Source organism: Pristiophorus japonicus, chromosome 10, assembly GCF_044704955.1.
Source record: "Pristiophorus japonicus isolate sPriJap1 chromosome 10, sPriJap1.hap1, whole genome shotgun sequence".
Taxonomy (NCBI): domain Eukaryota; kingdom Metazoa; phylum Chordata; class Chondrichthyes; family Pristiophoridae; genus Pristiophorus; species Pristiophorus japonicus.
Genome location: NC_091986.1, coordinates 144,654,723 through 144,665,723, shown reverse-complemented (window position 1 = coordinate 144,665,723; position 11,001 = coordinate 144,654,723). Strand labels below are relative to the sequence as shown.

General features: G+C 48.4%; 1 long non-coding RNA gene across 1 annotated transcript in view; it reads left to right on the top strand.

Moving 5' to 3' along the window:
- Nucleotides 1-2,247: 2,247 nt before the first annotated feature.
- Nucleotides 2,248-11,001, top strand: part of LOC139274817 (uncharacterized) — a 41,519-nt gene continuing 32,765 nt past the window's right edge. Inside the window, exon 1 of the long non-coding RNA XR_011595619.1 lies at nucleotides 2,248-2,473. This is a non-coding gene — a long non-coding RNA (uncharacterized lncRNA). The remainder of the gene's footprint in view (nucleotides 2,474-11,001) is intronic.

Genomic DNA, 11,001 nt, shown 5'->3' with positions numbered 1-11,001 from the left:
TTCCTGGTGCCAGACCTGTCACTCTGCCAGTGCCTCCAAGCTTGGCCTCGCCCGAGCCAAGCCAGACTGAACTATCCCAGGAGGGTGGTGACCAGTCTGCACCTGGCCCTTCCAAGGTCGAGGGCATATGAGAAGGACATCTGCATCTTCCGCACAAGAAACACAGCAGCCTTCCCAGACCCATGATGTAGCCACAGGGGAGAACTTAGGCATAGTAGTAGGATAGGCATGCATAAGAGGTGTTATAAGGAGGTGCACAAGGGTGAGAAATGATGCTTTTGTGTAAGTTTCTTGTACTGTTTTTTGTTGTGTTGTCTTTTTGCACTGACTTGGATCATGTCATAAATTTTTATTTTTTGCACATATATCAGGGCAGGTGTATCATTTGAAAATGGGCAATTCTGTGTAAAAGCACTCATTAGGATGGCCATGGAAAGTAGGAGCTGAAGGGTCATGTGGGGATGAGATTATATGAATCGAGCAGTAATGAATCGTGTCTGCATCTGCAGCTCCCTTGCAGGGTTGCAATGGCGATGACGCATCCTCCTGCGCCTCCTCCTCATCAGGTGGTGCTGCTGGCTCGACCTCCAGCGGCAGGCCCCTCATGAGGGCCAGGTTGTGCAGCATGCAGCAGACTACCACGAATATGGAGACCCGTTGCGGAGAGTACTTACTGCAAGGCACCACCAGACCAGTTCAGGCAAAGGATCCTCTGCTCGATGATGCACCTGGTGCCAGAATGAGCATTATTGTAGGCATGCTCGGCCACTGTCCTGGGGTTCCAAAGTGGAGTCAGCAGTCAAGTCGACAGGGGATATCCCTTGCATCGACAATTGATTTGGCCCAGTAAAGAGGGCAGGCACACTGGTCTGGCGCAGATTGAATGAATCATGGTTGTTGCCTGGATACCTAGTATCAACTGCCAGGATCCTCCACTGGTGGTCGCACACCAGCTGTACATTGAGGGAGTGGAATCCCTTCCTATTGACAAAGAGTTCGGGATGTTGTTGTGGTGCCCTCAGGCCAATGTGTGTGTAGTCGATGGCACCCTGCACCCTGGGGAGCCCTGCAATGCGGATAAATCCAGCCTGCCGCTCAACTTGCTTCTCCCTGGTCATCGGGAAGGAAATATCATCCACTCTCCTCCTATGCAGAGCATCAGTGTCCTGCCGGATGGAGCGATGGGCAGAGGATTGGGAGATGTTCGCGATGTCAGCAGTGACAGACTGGAATGACCCGTAGCATAAAAGTTCAAAGCTATGGTGACCTTGGTCTCAATGCTCAGAGCGGTCCTCAACTTTGTGTGAGGCTGGAGATCTTGCCACAGGACATTCCACAGCTCCCTTAGTACGTCATTTCTAAATATGAGCCTTCGTAAGCATTGCTCATCACTGAGCTCCAGGAAGGAGAACTGACTTCGGTAGACCCTTTGACAATAGGGCCTCCTTCCTCCAGATCTATGTGGCCACCTCCCATGGGAGCTGGCTGATCACCTTCTCCCTGTTCCTCCTCATGTTCTGGAGCCTCTGCACGCTGCTGCTGGCAAGGCTCCTGGCCCAATATGTGGTGTGAGAGGTCAGCATACCTGACCCTCCTTCTCACGCCATCGTCCTCTTGGCCACTCTCTATATGTTGGAGATCTGTGGCCACCTGCAGGCCCTTCTTGATGTTGGGCAGCCATGGCTGCTGACTCCCTTGCCCGCTGCCTCAGTACCCATTGATGACAGCACTGCCTTCTACTGCATGCCGTCCTGCGTCTCACAAGGTGGACAAGACGTTCCCTTGCCAACATTGAGCCCATTCTGTCTGAAGGCTGGACCCTCACAAGCAGGCCTCTGTGGGGCAGAGAATGAGGCCTATAGGCCTCCACTAATCACTGAAAGTTAAAAAGTCTTCAGAACTCTCCAAAACTTATGAATAGTACTCTGCAGGTTTACCAAATTGCACAGAATGCAACAAAAAAAGTTATGACCAAAAATACCCGATCACGGTAATCCTCTGTTCTCCTCCTCCAACGGTGTCAAGTAGCACGGCAAAGTGCTCCGACCAAGAAAACTGGCGGGGCCACTGTGGAATAAAAAGCGCCGTTTTTGATGCTGAACTTTGGGTGGCATGGCCGCGTAGCAGCAACGCGCATCCTGATGACGTAGGTACATCCGAAGCCCCATACCACGGCGGAAGTCGGCGGTTTGCAGCGGATGTGCACACCGGCCAAAAAACTCCCACGCTGAATATGCGTCACGGGGCCAATCGACTGGAACACAGCGGACACTCGATTTTGCCGAATGGCTGCTGAAAACCCACCGCAACAATTCTTCACGGGACCCTGAATTTCGGCCCCTATAATTCTTATAAGAATCACGAAGATGCTGAAGCAAGATTTTTATTTCCCCATTGAACGGCATGGAGGAGATCATGATGTAATGATTCATACACTGCACTGCACGAATACTGAAGATTGTGTCCACTACAGGTATAGGAAGGAAGTTGATGAATTTTGAGTGGTCTCATTAGAAAAAGAGTGTAAAAGTTTAGATGATGAATGGAGAATGTCACTGCTATTAAAAAAAAAGACCAGCATGGGAGAGAACACAGCCCTAGGGAACCGCTAAGTTAATGGGAAAAGTTAACAGGATGAATTAGCAACTGCAGCATGGCTAAATCTTGAAGTGACACCATAGGATAATTGATACGCTCATAATAAAGGATGAAACTGAGTACTGTGAACAATGTGTAACTATGACCTTAGCTCCTTTAATAAGACTCCAGAGTGCAGGTACATTGTGGGTGGTGTGCTTATATACAATGCTCCCAAGGGATGCTGGGATCCCTTGGGACTCCAACAGGTAGGCCCTCTGGTGGTGGTGTGATACAGGTTACCAAGGGTTAAATACATAACATCACTCACTCATAAAGTTAATAGTACAGTTATTTACTGAGTGAGACGATCTGGGGCTTTTCGCTCTCTTGTCGATCGTCTCAGTACAAATGCTGGTGTGGGTGAGTTGGTTAGTTCTTCACTGGGCTGCTGGGCAGCCGGCGTTGCCGGGCTGCTGGGGATGGTGAGTTTGGCTTCATGGTCAACCATGATGTCGGTTGCCACTTGTGTGTGTGTGTTGGAGGGTCAAAGTTGGTGGTGTCTTCTTTGGGTTGTTCGTGGCTGTTGGTGAACTGCAATTTGATTTGGTCCAAATGTTTTCTGCATGTTAGCCCATTGGCCAACTTGATCTGAAACACCCTACTCTCTTCTTTGGCTATGACCGTGCCAGTGAGCCATTTGGGACCATGTCTATAATTAAGTACAAACACAGGATCATTGACCTCGATATCGCGTGGCAAATTTGCACGGTCATGGTACATACTTTGTTGATGCCGCAAGCTAGCACTAATCGTTTATGTTATATATTTAAACCTGTATATACCTTGTATAGCCACCAGAGAACTCATGCCCTGGAGTCCCAAAGGATCCTACAATCCCTTGGGAGCACAGGTACTTAAGGAGTCCTCACAGGTTGGAGAGGTACTCTGGAGACCTGCAATAAAAGACTAAGGTCACACTTTACTTTGAGCTCACAGTATCCAGTCAGACTCTTTATTCATACAAAACAACTGGTGATGAGATACAGATGATGAACCCAACGATGCAGAGAACAGTGGGCATCCTGGAGAAATTCTCGGAGGGAGATGATTGGGAAACCTTCGTGGAGCAACTCGACCAATACTTCATGGCCAACGAGCTGGAAGGAGAAGCGAATGCTGCCAAATGAAGGGAGATTCTCCTTACCATTTGCGGGGCACCAACGTATGGCCTCATGAAAAATCAACTTGCTCCAGTGAAACCCACAGAGAAATCATAAGATGATTTGTGCACAAAGGAAAGCATTCTGATGGCGAGGTACCGGTTCTACACCTACAAAAGGTCTGAAGGCCAGGAAGTGGCGAGTTATGTCGCTGAGCTAAGACGCCTTGCAGGACATTGTGAATTTGAAGGACATTTGGAGCACATGCTCAGAGACTGGTTCATACTTGGCATTAGCCATGAAGTGATACTTCGCAAACTTTTGACTGTAGAGACCCCAACCTTGAGTAAAGCCATAGCGGTAGCCCAGGTCTTAAACAAGTTTCCTTCGCTGTTCGAACCAGGCATCGGGAAGTTCCAAGGAGCAAAAGTGCAGATCCACCTAATTCTGGGGGCGCGACCCATCTATCACAAGGTGAGAGCAGGACCGTACATGATGAGAGAAAGGGCAGAGATCGAGCTGGACCGGCTGCAATGAGAGGGCATCGTTTCGCCGATCGAATTCAATGAGTGGGCCAGTCCGATTGTTCTAGTCCTCAAGGGAGATGGCACCGTCAGAATCTGTGGTGATTACAAAGTAACTATCAATCGTTTCTCCCTGCAGGATCAATACCCATTACCAAAGGCTGACGATCTTTTTGCGACGCTGGCGGGAGGAAAGACATTCATGAAGCTGGACTTGTCCTCGGCATACATGACGCAGTAGCTGGAGGAATCACCAAAGGGCCTCACCTGCATCAACACGCACAAAGGTCTCTTCATCTATAACAGATGCCTGTTTGGAATTCAATCAGCCGCGGCGATATTACAGAGAAACATGGAAAGCTTACTGAAGTCAGTCCCATGCACGGTGGTCTTCCAGGACGGCATCTTGGTTACAGGTCGGGACACAGTCAAGTATCTTAGTCGACTCAACCACGTGGGGCTCAGGTTAAAATGCTCAAAGTGAGTTTTCCTGGCACCTGAAGTGGAGTTCCTGGGGAGAAGAATCGCAGTGGACAGCATCAGGCCCACCGATTCGAAGACGGAGGCAATCGAGAACGCACCGAGGCCACAGAACGTGACGGAGCTGTGGTCATTTCTAGGACTACTGAACTACTTTGGTAACTTCTTAACGGGTCTCAGCGCACTGTTAGCATGCCTTACTGCATAAAGGAGATGAATGGGTATGGGGCAAAAGCCAAGAAAATGCCTTGGTAAAAGCTAGAAAATTGTTATGCTCAAACAAATTGCTTGTGTTGTATGATCCATGTAAACGTTTGGTACTAGCATGTGATGCGTCGTCGTACGGCGTCGGGTTTGTATTGCAACAAGCTAATGATTCTGGGAAATTGCAACCGGTTGCTTATGCATCCAGAAGTCTGTCTAAGGCTGAGAGAGCTTACAGCATGATTGAAAAAGAAGTGTTAGCGTGTGTTTATGGGATAAAGAAAATGCATCAATATCTGTTTGGGTTCAAATTTGAATTGGAAACTGACCATAAGCCACTGATATCCCTCTTTTCCGAAAGTAAGGGGATAAATACGAATGCATCGACCCGCATCCAGAGACGGGCGCTCACGTTGTCCGCATACAATTATGCCATCCGCCACAGGCCAGGCACAGAAAACTGTGCCGATGCTCTCAGTAGGCTGCCATTGCCCACCACAGGGGTGGAAATGGCACAGCCCGCAGATTGAGTCATGGTTATGGAAGCATTCAGAGTGAGCAATTACCCGTCACTGCCCGACAGATTAGAACCTGGATGAGCCAGGACCCTTTACTGTCCCGAGTAAAAAATGTTGTGCTTCACGGGAGCTGGTCCAGTGTCCCAGTGGCAATGCAGGAAGACATAAAGCCGTACCTGCGGTGCAAAGGTGAAATGTCTATACAGGCAGACTGCCTTCTATGGGGTAATCAGGTAGTGGTCCCAAGAAGGGCAGAGACACCTTCATCAGTGACCTCCACAGTACCCACCCAGGCATCGTAATGATGAAAGCGATAGCCAGATCCCACATGTGGTGGCCCGGTATCGATGTGGACTTAGAGGCCTGTGTGCACAAATGTAACACATGCTTGCAGCTAAGCAATGCACCCAGGGCGACGTCACTAAGTTTATGGTCTTGGCCCTCCAAACCGTGGTCCAGGGTGCATGTCGACTATGCAGGCCCTTTTTTGGGTAAAATGTTCCTTGTGGTTGTAGATGCGTACTCCAAATGGAGTGAATATGTGATAATGTCGGCAAGCGCGTCCGTTGCCTCCACTGAAAGCCTGTGGGCCATGTTTGCCACACACAGACTGCCTGATGTCCTTGTGAGCAACAACGGGCCATGTTTCAGCAGTGCCAAGTTCAAAGAGTTCATGACCAATAACGGGATCAAACATGTTACATCTGCCCTGTTTAAGCCAGCGTCCAACGGTCAGGCAGAACGAGCAGTTCAAACAATGAAGCAGGGATTGAAGAGGATAACTGAAGACTCTCTGCAGACTCGCTTATCCTGAGTCCTGCTTAGCTACTGCACGAGACCACACTCGCTCACTGGCATCCCACCTGCTGAACTGCTCATGAAAAGGGCACTTAAGACAAGGCTCTCGTTAGTCCACCCTGATCTACATGAACAGGTAGAGAGCAAGAATGTCCTTCCTCAGGTTAGGAGACCAAAACTGTACACAATACTCCAGGTGTGGCCTCACCAATGCCCTGTACAACTGTAGCAACACCTCCCTGCCCCTGTACTCAAATCCCCTTGCTATGAAGGCCAACATGCCATTTGCTTTCTTAACCGCCTGCTGCACCTGCATGCCAACCTTCAATGACTGATGTACCATGACACCCAGGTCTCTTTGCACCTCCCCTTTTCCTAATCTGTCACCATTCAGATAATAGTCTGTCTCTCTGTTTTTACCACCAAAGTGGATAACCTCACATTTATCCACATTATACTTCATCTGCCATGCATTTGCCCACTCACCTAACCTATCCAAGTCGCTCTGCAGCCTCACAGCATCCTCCTCGCAGCTCACAGTGCCACCCAACTTAGTGTCATCCGCAAATTTGGAGATACTACATTTAATCCCCTCATCTAAATCATTAATGTACAGTGTAAACAGCTGGGGCCCCAGCACAGAACCTTGCGGTACCCCACTAGTCACTGCCTGCCATTCTGAAAAGTACCCATTTACTCCTACTCTTTGCTTCCTGTCTGACAACCAGTTCTCAATCCATGTCAGTACACTACCCCCAATCCCATGTGCTCTAACTTTGCACATCAATCTCTTGTGTGGGACCTTGTCGAACGCCTTCTGAAAGTCCAAATATACCACATCAACTGGTTCTCCCTTATCCACTCTACTGGAAACATCCTCAAAAAATTCCAGAAGATTTGTCAAGCATGATTTCCCTTTCACAAATCCATGCTGACTTGGACCTATCATGTCACCTCTTTCCAAATGCGCTGCTATGACATCCTTAATAATTGATTCCATCATTTTACCCACTACCGATGTCAGGCTGACCGGTCTATAATTCCCTGTTTTCTCTCTCCCTCCTTTTTTAAAAAGTGGGGTTACATTGGCTACCCTCCACTCCATAGGAACTGATCCAGAGTCAATGGAATGTTGGAAAATGACTGTCAACGCATCCACTATTTCCAAGGCCACCTCCTTAAGTACTCTGGGATGCAGTCCATCAGGCCCTGGGGATTTATCGGCCTTCAATCCCATCAATTTCCCCAACACAATTTCCCGGCTAATAAGGATTTCCCTCAGTTCCTCCTCCTTACTAGACCCCCCGACCCCTTTTATAACCGGAAGGTTGTTCGTGTCCTCCTTCGTGAATACCGAACCAAAGTACTTGTTCAATTGGTCCGCCATTTCTTTGTTCCCCGTTATGACTTCCCCTGGTGAACCTTTGCTGCACTCCCTCAATAGCAAGAATGTCCTTCCTCAGATTAGGAGACCAAAACTGAACACAAGACTCCAGGTGAGGCCTCACAAAGGCCATGTACAGCTGCAGTAAGACCTCCCTACTCCTATACTCAAATCCCCTAGCTATGAAGGCCAATATGCCATTTGCCTTCTTCACCGCCTGCTGCACCTGCATGCCAACCTTCAATGACTGATGTACCATGACACCCAGGTCTCGTTGCATCTACCCTTTTCCTAATCTGCCGCCATTCAGATAATATTCTGCCTTCATGTTTTTGCCACAAAATGGATAACCTCACATTTATCTACAGTATACTGCATCTGCCATGCATTTGCCCACTCACCTAACCTGTCCAAGTCACCCTGTAGCCTCTTAGCATCCTCCTCACAGCTCACACCACCACCCAGCTTAGTGTCATCTGCAAACTCGGAGATATTACTCTCAATTCCTTCATCTAAATCATTAATGTATATTGTAAATAGCTGGGGTCTCAGCACTGAGCCCTGCGGCACCCCACTAGTCACTGCCTGCCATTCTGAAAAGGACCCGTTTATCCCGACTCTCTGCTTCCTGTCTGTCAACCAGTTCTCTATCCACGTCAATACATTGCCCCCAATACCATGTGCTTTAATTTTGCACACCAACCTCTTGTGTGGGGCCTTGTCAAAAGCCTTTTGAAAGTCCAAATACACCACCTCCACAATGCCAACAGAGTGTTAACTGCCTCGCATTAACGATTGATGGCAGACTCTGGGTCATCTGAGGTCGTGCAGCAGCTGGCGTGTACATTCTGCCATGTATATTCCTGCTCGGAAACGATGTTACTTTATGCGCAGTACTGACCGAAACCTCTTTATGTTGCGAAATTTGTTTTGTTTTGTCGCTGGTGGTCATAAATACCTGGGCTATCATTATGGCTTTGCTCAGGTTCAGAGTTTCAACAGTCAATAGTTTGCGAAGGATTACCTCATGGCCAATGCCAAGCACAAAAAAAGTCTCTCTGCATTTGTTCTAAGAATCCCTCGAATTCGCAATGTCCTGCAAGATGCCTTAGTTCGGAGACATAGCTCGCCACTTCCTGGCCCTCCGACCGTTGACACGTGTAGAACCGATACCTCTTCATCAAAACATTTTCTTTGGGATTTAGATGCTCCCAGACCAGCGTACACAATTCTTCATAGAATTTAGTTGTTGGTTTTACCGGAGCTAGAAGATTCTTCATGAAGCCATAGCTTGTTGCCCCACAGACGGTAAGGAGGATCGTCCTTCATTTGGCAGCATTCTCATCCTTTTCCAGCTCATTGGTCATGAAATATTGGTCGAGTCTCTCCACGAAGGCTTCCCAATTGTCCCCTTCTGAGAACTTCTCCAGGATAACAACTGTTCTTTGCATTTTCGCGCGGTTGTTCGTTATCTCGTCACCAATTGATACACTCATAATAAAGGATGAAACTGAGTACTGTGATCAATGAGTAAGTGTGACCTTAGCTCCTTTAATAAGACTCCAGAGTGCAGGTATCTCATGGGTGGTCTGCTTGTATACAGTGCTCCCAAGGGATGCTGGGATCTCTTGGGACTCCAACAGGTAGGCCCTCTGGTGGTAGTGTAATACAGGTTACCAAGGGTTAAATACATAACATTAAATGTCCATGGAAAAGTGATCATGGTAGAGTTCCAAATATTTCTTACACAGACAACACGATCACTAGTGGAATGGCTATGTCTAAAACTGTATTGGATTGAGCCATAACTTTCAAGATGATGGAAAGTTTGAGAGTTATTAAATGCCAATTACAAGGAAATGTGGCAGTAATTTGAAGGGTAAAAGGGAGCACCAAGCCTAAAGATTGAGCAAGTATCCAAGCCAGAGAAAAAGTTGGAAAGAAAAATTCAAGAAATAGAATAGAACAGTGGTAGGCTGGAAGGAATTTATTACTCCAAATCAGGCCATCTCTCAATTTGTTTACTTATGTTCAGAACAAAATACAGCATCTGGAGGCCTTACAGGTCCCTTATAATCTGAAACATACGCCTTTGTACATATTTCACATTGATGTCCCCTCTCACAGGATTAATGATTGCCCTTTTACTGACATGTTTCACACTGGCTGTCCAATATGCACTCGTCTTTGCAGAAAGGCAGACAATTCTACATTGTCACGGCATCATTCAGACCAAACCTAATAAAGACATTTATTTCAGTTGAATTATACAGCAGAAAAATATAATGCTTGACTTACATACACAATGGGGCCGAAATTGCCCCTTTCGATAAGACCTTTGACCGCTGGAAAGCAGCGGACACGGGAACGGCACGAAATGGCCGCGACTCTCCGTGGAGGGGCTGCCATTTTAGAAATTGCCCTTCCTCAGGAGCGGAGCAGTGTCCGGAACCGCTCCACCTGTTTTCCCACCGTGGCATGCACGCGCCGGCCGCTTACCATCAGGTGGGAACCCCCTCGCGAAATTGCCCCTTACCCGAAATTGCCCTGCGGGAGCAGCCCCACCATAGGCTGGTTCCCCCCACAGCTTTTGCTGTCAGTGCACTCTGTGTGAAATAGTAGCATGGCCGCCCTTAAAGGGGAGGGTGCACTGCCACGGCCGCCATGTTATTTTATTTGTCGGTCGGCTGCCAGGTTGGCCTGACAATTATCCACTCTTGGGTGCCAGACCGCTGGCCTGGCCAAAATCCTCCCTGGTAGCCCAGTGGACCTAACTAAAATGAATGCAGTTTGCAGCAGCCCTCCCCTTTAACTGAAAGGGATAGACATTGTGACGCGGCAGCGCTGATGACTGACAACTGCGGACATTCAGTGCCGCCTCCACTTCCGCCCCCATGTTGATCCAATTCCGCCCCGCTGGAAAAAAAACACCAAGGAGCTGCATTTCGCCGGATGGGCCACTGCATCCATTGTGACGGCCAGAACACTTCAAAAAGGGAAGGTGCACCCCGTTTCCAGCAGAGGGCAATTTCTACCCCAAATAAATTGGTTCCAAATGGACCTTGCACGCCAATTCTGGGCGGCAGCAGGCGGTAGGTCCTATTCTGGGCGGCAAATGCAATCCTCAGCAAAGTACTGCCGAGGATAGAGTCGGGCCCAGGGAGGGGGGGGGGAATGGCTCAAATAAAAAATAACCACCAGAATTCCTTCAGGGGACCCCATCCACCTAAATCCCTGCAAAAGGAATAAAGACAAAAAGTGCACTAACCTTTTTTTTGCAGGTCTTCACACTTACCGTTCAGGTAAGACCTGCCACCACGCGGCGGTCTCATCTGCTGCTGGAGCAGTGGACC